At 37.3% G+C, this 13,044-nt stretch overlaps 1 protein-coding gene across 2 annotated transcripts in view; it reads left to right on the forward strand.

Moving 5' to 3' along the window:
* The window catches only part of nhsl2 (NHS-like 2), a 67,425-nt gene that overhangs the window by 823 nt on the left and 53,558 nt on the right, over positions 1–13,044 (forward strand). The window lies entirely within an intron of this gene.

Genomic DNA, 13,044 nt, shown 5'->3' on the forward strand with positions numbered 1-13,044 from the left:
CGTTGCCAAGATATTACCATGGTAAACTGTGGTTTCTTCAAATAGCCTACATACCTTAGTTACTACGGTTATTGTTTTCCCTAAGTAGCCTATCCTAAGGTCAAACTGACCCCTTCTGAAAAATTAAAAACAATTGAAAATTCCCAAATTATAATAACATGCTGGTTGACAGGTGTGTGTGTGTGTGTGTGTGTGTGTGAGTGTGTGTGTGTGTGTGTGTGTTTGGTGCCACAGTAGGTTATAAAATTACTTTTTAATATTGAATATTGATGGAGTAACACAATTTGACTAAAAAGAAATGTTAAAGAATTTTTGGACACAATTTCTGCAAAGGTGTCGGTTTTCCTGGTTAATTTCTATCACTATTGCCATTCCATAATATCTCACATATTTTATGTCTCCTTCTATTTCGCTATCAGTTAATGAATGTGTAAATGGACTAATTCCAAAAAAATAAAATAAAAATTAATTTTCTTTTATGACAGTAACAGTTTGTTTCAGTATTACAGGTGTTTAGGAAAGTGCTTAACATTTTGTTGTTGTTGTTGCCATGTAGTGTTTTAGGAGAAAATTCCATCACAGAGAACAATATCGTAATGTGCCATTTTAGAAAATCTAAAGATATTTTTGGGTCATACAAAATTAATTAGGCTACATGCTAAAAGGTCAAAACAAAAGTCATAACTGGTTCTGGATTTCCACAGACAGAAAACCTTTTAATAGGTAATTTGATAAAACGTTTTAAATAGCTTTTTATTGTATTATTTAGTCTTTCTGTAGTAAATTTGTCTAATTCATTTTTTTATGACCATTACCAGTTTTATAGCATCAACAATAATTACTATGGTGTTTTGGAAACTATGGTTACCATGATAAATTAAAGTAAGAGAATAAAAAAAGCTCTAGTATCTTTTTGTAGATGAATTTATCTACAAATAGACATTTATCACTGTAGTGTATCTAGGCCGTATTGGAGTAAAATTGCAATTGTACTTAACTGCCACAAAAATACTGAACAAACAAGAGATGGCTTTATTGTTTAAACAGAAGAAACCAGTGTCATTTGACATCTATTCAAGTATTAGGATAATAACCAACACTTTCTCTTCTTAATAAACAGTAAACAAATGCTTTGATCATGCCACAAAGACTGTTTATTACCAACACATTCATACTTGGCTTTGTGTTTAGCTTTCACATTATAATGCGTTGTTTTTTAAATCTTTCTCATTTGCATTGGAGACGCATTTGGCATCTACTCCCCCTGACACCTCCCACATTGCTCTGCGCACTGAAACAGGATAAACCCTGCCAACTTTCACCATCTGAAGATGTGCAGAATATTTCCTCTGTCCATTTCCTTTGTCTTATCAGAGAAAGCCTCTCTGTATTGTTTAGCTTTACCCTGAGCCCGGCACATTTGGCAGAGTGCTGGAGTCCTTCTTTTCCTCCGTCCTTATCATATTCCAGTGGCAGACCACAGTAGAAACAAAGCGTGGAGATTATCCTCCAAGTTCAGGAGGAGATCACTGGTACTGTATTTGTTTTATACTGTTATGGTGAAGCATTAGCAGTTTGAACCTCTGCCATGCTTTGACATGTAGAAGATAAATTATGTGGATCTCTGTATGCAGCGGATTCTTTGGCTGGGAACTCTTCTCCACTGCGGTGTGGGGACAGAGGTCAGGTCCCTCTGGAGACTGTATGATGGGAACAGGAGGTGAAGGAGCAGACTGGAGGCTTTTTTTTACAGTGACTGAAGCAATTGCATTAAAACTGTCAGTTGATTCAGCTCTTCCTGAGTGAGTGTCAGTCAACTCCACTGATTACTGCCTCATTCCTCAGGCGTTCACGTGAAAGTCACAAGGCCAAGTGTAGGTATGTGTGTGTTAAGGCAGAAAACCGAAGGATTAAGTGGATTTAAGGAGTTCTGACCTTTAAACATTTTTTTTTTGATGGATTTCACGGGCTTTTTTGCCTTTATTTCATAGGACAGTTGTGGACAGACTGGGACTTGAACTTGGGTTTCCTGCTTACAAGGCTATGGCTCCAAACCTTCAAACATTTCTCTCTGATTTTTTATAGTAAAGATGCATAATGAATTGGTCAATATTAGAGATTTTTTTACATTTATTTGTTTTAGTCGATATAGGATATTTAATATGATTGCTCATTTCCCATATTTTCACATTTAGATTACCTTACTTAAATCTTTATAAACACTAATAATTTTAAAACACTTTAGCAAATCAGTTAAAATAGTTGATGTCAATTTTCATACTGTACTTTATCCACCTTATTTTGAAATGTGGAAGAAAGCTATTTTCTGTGAAAAGTGCAAGACTCATTAGCTGCTATAACCAGAAGAATAACAAAGTGTAACAGTAAACGGTGAAACTTTTTGCGCTACAAACCCATGTGTTTATCATTGTGATAATGAATAAAATAATATACGCCTGGTTTCACAGACAGGGCTTAGATTAAGCCAGGATTAGGCCTTATAGTTTAATTAGGACATTTAAGTAGGTTTTTTAAACCATAGGTTTCTCAACCATTTCGAGACGAAACAATGACATTGACATATTTTAAGATATTTCTGTGCGAGTTGCTTTCAGTTAAAACAGCTCAAACATGCATTGCAGTCTAGGACTAGCTTAAGCCTTGTCTGTGGAACCAAGCAATAGAATTTTAATATATTGAATATAGTTTTTGGCTATAGCATGAAAATATTAAATAATAATATTTATTATCTGTGCAAGAATTCAGTATCTGTGTAAGTTGATGATATCATTGTTTGACGAACATTACTGGACTGTTCTTCCCAAGCACCACCAATAAGCAATTCGGAAGTTTTCGAAATGTACTCTTACATGAATAAACATTATTTATTCTGAGCTTTATGAGTTTGTCTCCCTTGCTGAAAGTTTCATGTAACTTTGAATGGTTATGTGTAATGTGTCATGGATCTGGTGCAGATTATGGATGTAAATCTTGAAGTGACTTTCATATTAATGTTTGAAGATTTATACAGAGAGAACATCCCTGACTTTTAGAGGCGAAGTGTGAAGAATTCTCTGTACTGTGAGTCGAGCCATTGCTTTTTTTCAGTGTCTTTTATAGTCTGCAAGATTAACTGGAATTTTAATAAGAGTGTGTGAGAGAGCAAGAGAGGATAGATGGAATGAGTGAGACGGAAGATCAGAGAAACAGAAGATGGAAGGAGAAAACGAGTGGGCCAGAGTGCTCATGCTCAAGGACAGAGTATAAGTTTATATTCAACTGAAATGCAAAAGAAACTTCAAATTGTCTTATTTTTGGCCTCTTTTGCTCCTTTTGCTCTCTTGGACTCGGCTCCCGAGTTGCCATAGAAATGATCCTATTGCTTTAAATGAATAAAAAAAGAATCACTTTGTCTGGAATTAAATGCAACAGTTACTCAAAAGTCCAAGAGCTTCCACCTCCAGAAACTCAGTCTGTTTGTTTCTACCTTTAATGTGCTTATCGTTTCTTGGGCTAGCGGCTGAGAAGGATCGACGCACGTATCGACACTGAAGATGTCTCGCAGCTGTGACAAACTCAGTAACATTGGTTGTGTCTGTCTACCAGATGCCTGCAGACATAACTGGAGAAAAATTAAGCTCTAGCACATTCTCTCAAGCCAAGGTTGTGCTGTGCAGACATTTTGTGTGTGTTTTTATGTTGAACATATGTAAGTCACTGCTCGCCTTTCCTGTCCTGGCGTCCCATCTCTAGTCAGTTGTGCAGCTCTTGGCAAGAAAGTGTTTGGCTCTGAGACTAGACCAAAGAGAGTGTGTGTAATACACTACAGGCTCTTACTATGACACAATAGTGTTGTAATGTAGCAGAGGTCGAAATGCTTTTGGCCCCCAGACACACTTAAACATTACTAAAACAGAACACTTTTGCTTAACTGCATTTTAAATGTAACAGTATAGTGTTACAAAATGCGTACCCTTGTATTGAATTGAATACGCACTTATAGTGTACTTCAAATCTTAAAAGTATACTTTTAGAAAAAACTTGAATTGCAGATAATAAAATGTTGAAGTAAAATATTTATTATATAATATTAAAATAAACGTAAAGGCCTCTTAAGAGACTACACTTTCATGACTATGTTTCTTAACACTGAAATAATGTCAAATTAAAAGTTTTATTTTAAAGTAAATTTTCATTCACAAATGTTTTAATAATCTTTCGTCGTGCTTTAAAAAAGGACACTGATTTTAATGTGTTGACTAACATACTAAAGCACATGCACAAGTAAACTTGATGCTTGTTCATTTTAATTGTGGTGTGTTATTTGATTGTACATTAAGGCCCGGTTTCACAGACTGGGTTTAGATTAATCCAGGAATAGACCTTAGTTCAATTAGGACACTGAAGTAGCTTTTATAACAGCCTTAGAAAAAAAAAATCATTTTACTGGTGTGCATCTTGAGACAAAACAATGGCACTGACCTATTTTAAGATAGCAAGTTCCTTTCAGTAATATTTAAATATAGTCAAATATATTATGTACTCTTTTAAAAAAATGTTAAATTGTACTAATCCTTTAAGATTCCTATCGAGAGAGAGGAGCTACATTTCCTCTGGGCCTTGATACACACACACACACACACACACACACACACACACACACACACACACACACACAACTTATCCCACTTAGACCAGCCACTGACATTTGAAAAGTGTTTGTGTGAAGTTTAGCAGCTGTTTACTGTTGCATCATACTGTTATGCGTTTCATCATTTCCCTCCTCGTCTTTGAGCATGATTAAACGTAACTATTGTGAAAAGCTGTGCAAAAGCAGCTGTTTATGTGAAGGTAGCTGGAGATGCACCAGAAATATCTATTCCATCTCAAAAACCATCCACAAGCAGACTGAAACTATTAGCCACTTGTTACCATGGCAACCAGACAACAGATCTTCTTTTATGAGTATACTGAGCATTAGCTTTGACTGAAGTTACCTCATGTTACCTCAAAGGGGGAATAATTCTGGGTCATGTTGAACTGTGATAGATCCGTATAGCAGATGCTATTACTATGGAGACATTTCAGACTGGGATTTGATTGGTGGAGATCTTTCTAAGCAATGCTGCTTTACATGTTGTGCACTTTTAGTCTCAGTCTCAGTCTCTGTTCATGGTCTCAGCACCAAGCAGCCAAAGAAAACAAAATCCCTCTGTTTATATTGTATGGACTTCAGCTGACCCACCGCTCACAAGCCTAAGATAATGAGGATGAATAAACAGGGCAGTGCTCGAAATGTTACAGTGCCTTTTTTATAAACCAATTCTAGTTTGTCTGCATCTACACCTGGTACTGTAGTGTTTTATCAGCACACAATGACTTAATCAATGAAATAATCGATATTTAGTTGGAGAATGGCTCCTTGTCAAGATCAACAAATGGCCTGAGCCTGGCAGTGTTGTAATAGGTGAGAAATGATTTCCAGATGTTGGGGAGCAAGTGGAGTGGCTTATAGGAGAGGAAAACATGGAAGAACAAAAAAGACACAAAATGAATAGAAAAGCTATAAGATCCATATGATACACATTTGTTTTACTGCTAAAGCTTAACAAATTAAAGGGGTGGTGAAACACATTTTTTCGAAGGCTTGATTGTGTTTGTGGGGTGCACTGTAACATGTGTTCATGCTTGGTTTTTAAAAAAGTGCATTGTGTTTCATATATATTTCCTTCATATATATTTCATATATATTTTACCTTTATTCTACACTGCTCTGTCCCTCCTTGTAAAAACGGTATGATGGTTTCCTGGTTCTATGAAGCCAGTCCCTCAAAACTACGCAATGGGCTCAGATTGGTTAGCTGGCCCAGTGTGTTGTGATTCGCTAACCGCCTAGTGCACGTTTTTCGGGAACGCCCCTTAACTTTACCGGTAGTTTGTGCTTTGGTGTATTATAAACAGTGGCGTCAGTGGCGTAAAACCAATCGGACCCAGAGAATGTTAGTGAAGATGATCGAGCAGAACCTGTTCAAGAACGGCTGTTAAACAATGTTTCAGAAAGGTATGTTTTTTGTTGTTGTCTCATTACTTTTTAGATGCGCTGTTATTTAATTGTACTAATTATTATAGTATTACAAAAAATAAGCTTCATAAACAAGAATTTCATATAATCATTCTAACAAATTATACTACAGTTCTCAAAGGGATTTTTTGAGTTAAGACTGCGGATCTATAGTAATCGTTTCTGACTGTATAGCACCGTTACTGTTGTATTTTTAGATCGATTGTAGCCAAATATCTGTCGACAGAACTATTAACCCAAAACGAACAATACACATTGGCTTTACTACAGTAGCCAAATCAAACACAGAACCATGTTTAGAATGCCTGTAGATAAACAAGCATGTAGATAAACAATACATAAAAGCTCTAATCAAAGAATAATTTACACTAATTCCAAGTTCGCTGTTAAGATTAAAAAAAAGTTTGTAACGTTAGGTATTTGTCGGATAACGTTAAGTATGAATGAGCATTTAACAAACTGGTTTGCAGAGCCAAACAGCGTTGTCATTTGTTTACTTCCTTGCTACAACGTACAATTAACAATACGTACTATTACAGGAAAACACATAGACGAAAAATAAATCATACTTACAGGTTGTGGCCCGTAAACAACAGCTTCTGTTCTTAAAGTTGGAACTGCTCCATCTTTCAGGACAAGGCGTTGTGCGAATCCTGCATTGAACTCCCGAAGATTGTGGAAGCTTTACCTCCGTAAAATGTGCAGCACAGAGAGCGAGATTTGGGTAATAATTATGAGGGACCGAGTTAAAAATAAATTTGAACCATTGATCCCTAACTCCCTCGACCCTAGGAAGGCTGAACAAAGTGAACCTGCAATCCGGATAAAAATAACAGCGTTTCGACGGCATTGCGGCAACAACAGCCTACTATACCACAATAACTCTTCTCCAACGCAATATAAAATGGCCTCGCCCCCCTTATTTAGTATTCTCGGAGGAGGGGTTTATGTAAATATTGGGGTTAGTGATGTCAGCAACCCTGGAGGAATGTCATGTAGTCCCTACCGGCTGTTTGCTGTAGTCCTTAGAAATTCATTTCTTTAAAAGCAAATATCTCCCTTTGCTTTGAACTTTGAGCGTTGTAACTTTCCAGATGTTGTTTATGCTCAAACAGCAACATTACACACTAGCTAAAGTTTGAAAAGTGAAATCGTGTTTTACCACCCCTTTAAATACAATACTCAGAGAATTTGACTAAATTCATTGCCTTATAGTAGCTAATCTCTCTTACAGTAGTAATTGGGGTCGTCATTGTGGTGATGAGTGAAGACTGCGGTAAGGAGAGTAGTACAACATCCAATCATCCAATCAACCAATCAGATTTAAGGAACAGGTTTACAGTTTATGTCAAGTTTAGGCTTACAAGCAGGATTAGGTGCTTCTTCATCAGTGTTATTTCCCACTGATTTTCAGAATAGCTATATTGTGGTTAGGGTTAGGTTTAGGGGTAGGGGTAGGGATAGGGTTTTCGGACAGGAATGTTGTTCTAGGATCAAAATGTTGATCCAGGAAAATGTCTTACTTGGTAAAATCACTAAGACCCGGTTTGGTGAAAAACAAGTCGATAATCAGAGGTGCAAGTCTTTAATCAGAAACTTTTTTGGTCCGGTTCTTACGGGAACACCTGGGGATGCTGCTTGGTACTCACACTTTACACGGCACACTTATCATACAAGATGTCATCATCACTTTCATCCTGACTGCTCTCCTCACTATCTTCTTTTCCCTCAAACATGGTATATAATTATGATTTTATTAACATTAATGACACAGACAACAGCAGGAATATTAGGCTGCTGTCACTTTAAGACAGAATGCACGGACCAAATATACTGACACACATCCGGTTTCTTTCTCAACTGTTCACTTATGACATAACCGAGAGAATCCTTGCCGAGACTGGTATTTTGACATCATTTTGTGTGTATGTGTCCGTTCAAGTGCAAGTAAACGCGAAAGAGGAGTCAATTAGATGTTCCCCAAAAACACCAAAAATGTTGGTACTCAAAAGCGCTTCCCTCCACGTTTATTGACCTGCACATCGTTTATTTATACCACGCATGCGCACCTGCGAACCAGTTATGTACAGCCGACAGTGTCATAAAAAATCGGGTTGTCCCCGAAAACGTTTGAACCCCAAGTGATCCCACTGACTCTTTTAATGGGGACTCTGGGTCCCCCCATCTGGGTCTGGCACCTGATTACAATTTTCACAAAATTGGATTAAATGTCATTTGAACTACTTTATAATGACCATTAATTTTTGTTTTAGTTAGTTTATGAACTAGCATTGCATTCAGATACAAGATTAGCCTGATAGCTTAGCTTATACTTTACGCATTTGCACTTAACCATTATCCATTCACGAGCACATCTATCTTTAATGTAATTATGTAAATGTCCAAAATGTTCAGTTATTAAAAAAAACTGTTCAATTAAGGTATTTTTATATATTAACAGTTAATCAACTGAAACTGCTTAGGCTCAAATGATGATGAAATCAGTGAATCCCATGTTTTATTTTAGCACCATGCTTTAGATAAAATGTACCGCCCAATGAGCAGGACTATTTCAATCTCAAACAAGTTTGGCCAGATGTAGGGAAATTTCTGTCATAAAAAACAAACTTTAAACTCACAAAAATAAGTAAGTTTGTATTTCTGAACCACATACAGTACTTGTCCTCAATAAGTGATGAGAGCAAATTTTGAAAATGCGATTGCTTTGTTTAAAATACATAGACATAAGTGTTTGCAGTGTGTCATGTTTAACGCTGCACAGTGCGCGGGCAACTGTCGGCTTTTAATTGTACACTTAAGCCTAGGACATCATTTCACACTTTTCAAATTTAAAAGGGGATTTGCACTGTTTTTAACCCCTGGGGTAAGAATCTCAGGAGTAGTGTTACCACTGCTCTGAAGCTGAAAGGTAAAAATGTGAATTACATTAACCGATGACAATTTCAATTATAAAAGCCCGTAATTGTATTCATAAAACTATAGTTTTCTTAGTTTTGTCGTCTTGTGAATTGTTCCAAATATCTCAGCACTGTACAGACAGGTTCATCAGTGTGTTCTGGAGAGAGAGGTGTCAGAGTGCAATAAGAGAACAGACAGTACCAGCGCTGAGGCTCACACTGAGTTTTAATTCTGGTGACATAATGAGGACCGTATGTGTGAACGCCCCCCTGTGCTGTGCAGCGCTACAGGCCTCGTGCCACACACACACACACACACACACACACACACACACACACACACACACACACACACACACACACACACACACACACACACACACACACACACACACACACACACACACACACACACACACACACACACACACACACACAAACACACACACACCTGCCTGCACTCTCAGAAAAAAGAAAAAAAAGCTGTCACTATGGCGGTAAAGGTACACCTTTGTACCCAAAGAGTGCATAAGTCCCTCAAAGGAACATATTGGTTCCAAAAGTGTACATATTAGTACCTAAATGGCTCATATTAGAACCTTTTGAAGGGTACTGTCCCAGTGACAGCTTTTGTACATTTTTTTCTGAGAGTGTGGTTGCACTGTGTGAACATTTCATGGATTATGTCTTTTAATTATAAACTCATCACAGCATGATGAACCATCTGATGAATGCTTAAAAGTGATTTTGCACGGAGAGTGCAATGATTTTGTTTAGTGGTTTTTATTCCACATCTCTATCCAAATCACCAAACCCACATTCCTCTGTTGGGTCCAGCATGTTTCTTGTAAACGGGTTCCACTGGCCACTAATTTCCAGTCTTTAAAGCACTTCCGACCACAACACAAACACAGGGAACACTCAGGATGTCAAATTCTGCTGTGGATTTAGCGTGAAAGACAGAAGTTTGTTCTTTCCTTCAGCCAGACACCATGAAGTGTATCTAATTGTATATTACTGCCAGTGATGAATTCAGGTGACAGGCAGTGCCTCTGAATTAAATATATGATTTTATATTTCCTACTCGGTTACTGTCCTAAACGTACGGAAGGGTGAATTAGCTTTGATTTGTTGTATGATTTGTTTATGATTCTTACTCATTTTGTTAATCAAGATAATCTTCACAAATTAACTCAACTTTTATGAATTTTAAAGCCTAAATACATTCGGCAGAAGTAAAAAGCAAAAGTTAGGTTATAAACTAACTATACCAGTCGCATGACTTAAATGTCAACACCATTAATCTTCCTAAAACGTGTTCAATCTTTACTTAAAATCTACCAGCGGGAAATTGTTATAATAGTTTGCATGAGCAGGATTATAAACACAAACAGGAATGTAAAAGTGGAATAGTGAGTAGATGATTTTACCTGTTTGGTGTGATAACAACTTTTGTAGTCCTATTTAGTCATTTGTAAGCAAACACTCTTTTCAAGACAGGTAAAAGCTTAAAAAAGTCATAAGTGGAGTTTTACTGAGGTATTTTATGTCATAAAGAAAAACATGAAAATATCTTGAGCTTGTGTTCACCACAGAACATTTTTCATGATTTCAACCAATAATGAGTTTTGCTGCAGCAATTTTCTCTGATGTCCTGCTGAAATTTAATAAATTTGATAAATTTAAGCGCAAATGCGCTTTTCCAGGTGTCTAACTGGACACACATGATGGCTCATGTTTCTGCATATGAACAGTAATTGATTTAGATCAGTGATTCTCTACTGGTGGGTCATAACGAAAAATAATGATCTTCTCTGACAGAGAAAAACAATGTTAAATGGAAATAATAAAATGCAACTATTGTGCATTATGCGTAGTTTAAATAGCAAATCAATAATGGGAGTGATCATCTTCATTATTGTTGTTAATATCAAAGGCGTCCAATATGAAGTATAGCCGAATTAGACCGATGCAAGTATGGATAGATTGTGTGATACTAACAAAATATGAACAAACTATGCAAGGTAAAAGGACTTTTTTTTTGCCAGTGTATTGCATCACTATTTGATGTCCAATGTAAAATCTTTTTTCTGAAACTAAACCATTTGAGAACCACTTATATAGATGTTGATGATCCATCAGCACATGATATGAGAACAACAGGTGTTTCATAGCGGTGATATGTGTGAACGTGCTGTTTGCTTATTTTCAACAGTGTTACCTTGTTGTGTGTGTGTGTCTGTGTATGTGTGCAAGCACTGATTTGAGGCTGACGCCGCAGAATGTGCTGCAGTAAGGATGGAAAGCCAGCGAACTGATGAGAGAGAGTGAAAGGGAGAAAGTGTGAAAGGAAATGCAGCTGCATCCTCTCATCCTCTCATCCTGACTCACTGTGAACTCCTGTGTTAGGTGTGTGTGTGTGTGTATGTGTGTGTGAGTGTGTGTGTGTGTGTGTGTGAGTGTGTGTGTGTGTGCTCAGAGTATGACGCCGTCCATGAGGGAAAACGCAGATTCCTGACTTCAGCACAGACAACTTTACAGAGCATCGGTGGGCAGGGTGTGTGTGTGTTATCGGACTCTACAGTGATGCGTTGGAGGAGGCGAAGGTCTCCGGGACAGGGCAGGCAGGGAGAAACAAGGGGAACGGAGGCACCGTTCACCATGCGCTTCTTCAGAGGTAACAAAGCTATTAGTGTGCTCATCTATGCAGTGTTAGGTGATAATGTGTGCTCCCTGAAGGCACTTTGCATGATTTGTAATGTTTGGTGCATCGCTGTGTGTTTATATGTGTATGTGTTGAAGTTTATAGTGCTGTTTACTGATGTGCTGCAGTCTCAGGTAAACATTCATCATGCACTCTATTCCATCACACACATTGATCGGCTTGCAACATATTTAGTTTAATATGTTTTCATTTAATTACATAATAATAATGAACGTATTCTTTATCAAGCTATGTTCCCTGGGAAAAATTCTTGTAATGTTAATTGTAATAAATTATTAATTTATAATAATTTATATATACATACAATTAAATATATATAATTGTAATTGATTTATATAGCTTTTATACATTCTGAGAAGTTTCACATACATTGAAAATGTTGTCAGTGATGCAGTAAGGCCAAGAAATGTTTTAATTGCACATTTGATTAGACATTATCATGCGTGGAATGGTAGTGATTTCTGGAGTCTTTCCTCCATCTTTTATATATGTTAACTAGCGAATAAGAGCTGGTATATAGGTCTCAGGACTGCACTATCAGTCTACAGAGACCGCGCTCATAAAGATAATAAATGATATTCGCTTAAATACTGATACAGGCAAATTATCAGTACTTGTACTACTCGACCTCAGTGCTGCATTTGACACTGTCGATCACAACATACTTCTTGACAGGCTGGAAAACTGGGTCGGGCTTTCTGGGATAGTCCTAAAATGGTTCAGGTCATACTAAGGAGGCAGAGGTTATTATGTGAGTATAGGAGACCATAAGTCTGAGTGGACATCCATGACATGCAGAGTCTCTCAAGGTTCAATTCTTGCGCCACTCCTATTCAACCTGTACATGCTCCCAATGAGCCAAATAATGAGAAAGAACCAAATCGCTTACCATAGCTATGCAGATGACACACAGCTCTACTTATCCCTATCGCCTAACGATTACAGCCCCATTGACTCCCTTTGCCAATGCATTGATGAAGTAAACAATTGGATGTGCCAAAACTTTCTGCAGTTAAACAAAGACAAAACTGAAGTCATTGCGTTTGGAAACAAAGATGTTCTCAAGGTGAACGCATACCTTCAGTCTAGGGGTCAAACAACTAAAAATCAAGTTAGGAATCTTGGTGTGATTCTAGAGTCAGACCTTAGTTTCAGTAGTCATGTCAAAGCAATAACTAAATCAGCATACTATCACCTGAATAATATTGCAAGAATTAGATGCTTTGTTTCCAGACTTAGAGAAACTTGTCCATGCTTTCATCACCAGCAGGGTGGATTATTGTAATGGACTCCTCACTGGCCTTCCCAAAAAGACCATA

The sequence above is a fragment of the Siphateles boraxobius genome, unplaced genomic scaffold (genome assembly GCF_051911475.1).
Source record: "Siphateles boraxobius isolate OS27281-9 unplaced genomic scaffold, OSU_SipBor_1 130, whole genome shotgun sequence".
In the NCBI taxonomy this organism is placed as follows: domain Eukaryota; kingdom Metazoa; phylum Chordata; class Actinopteri; order Cypriniformes; family Leuciscidae; genus Siphateles; species Siphateles boraxobius.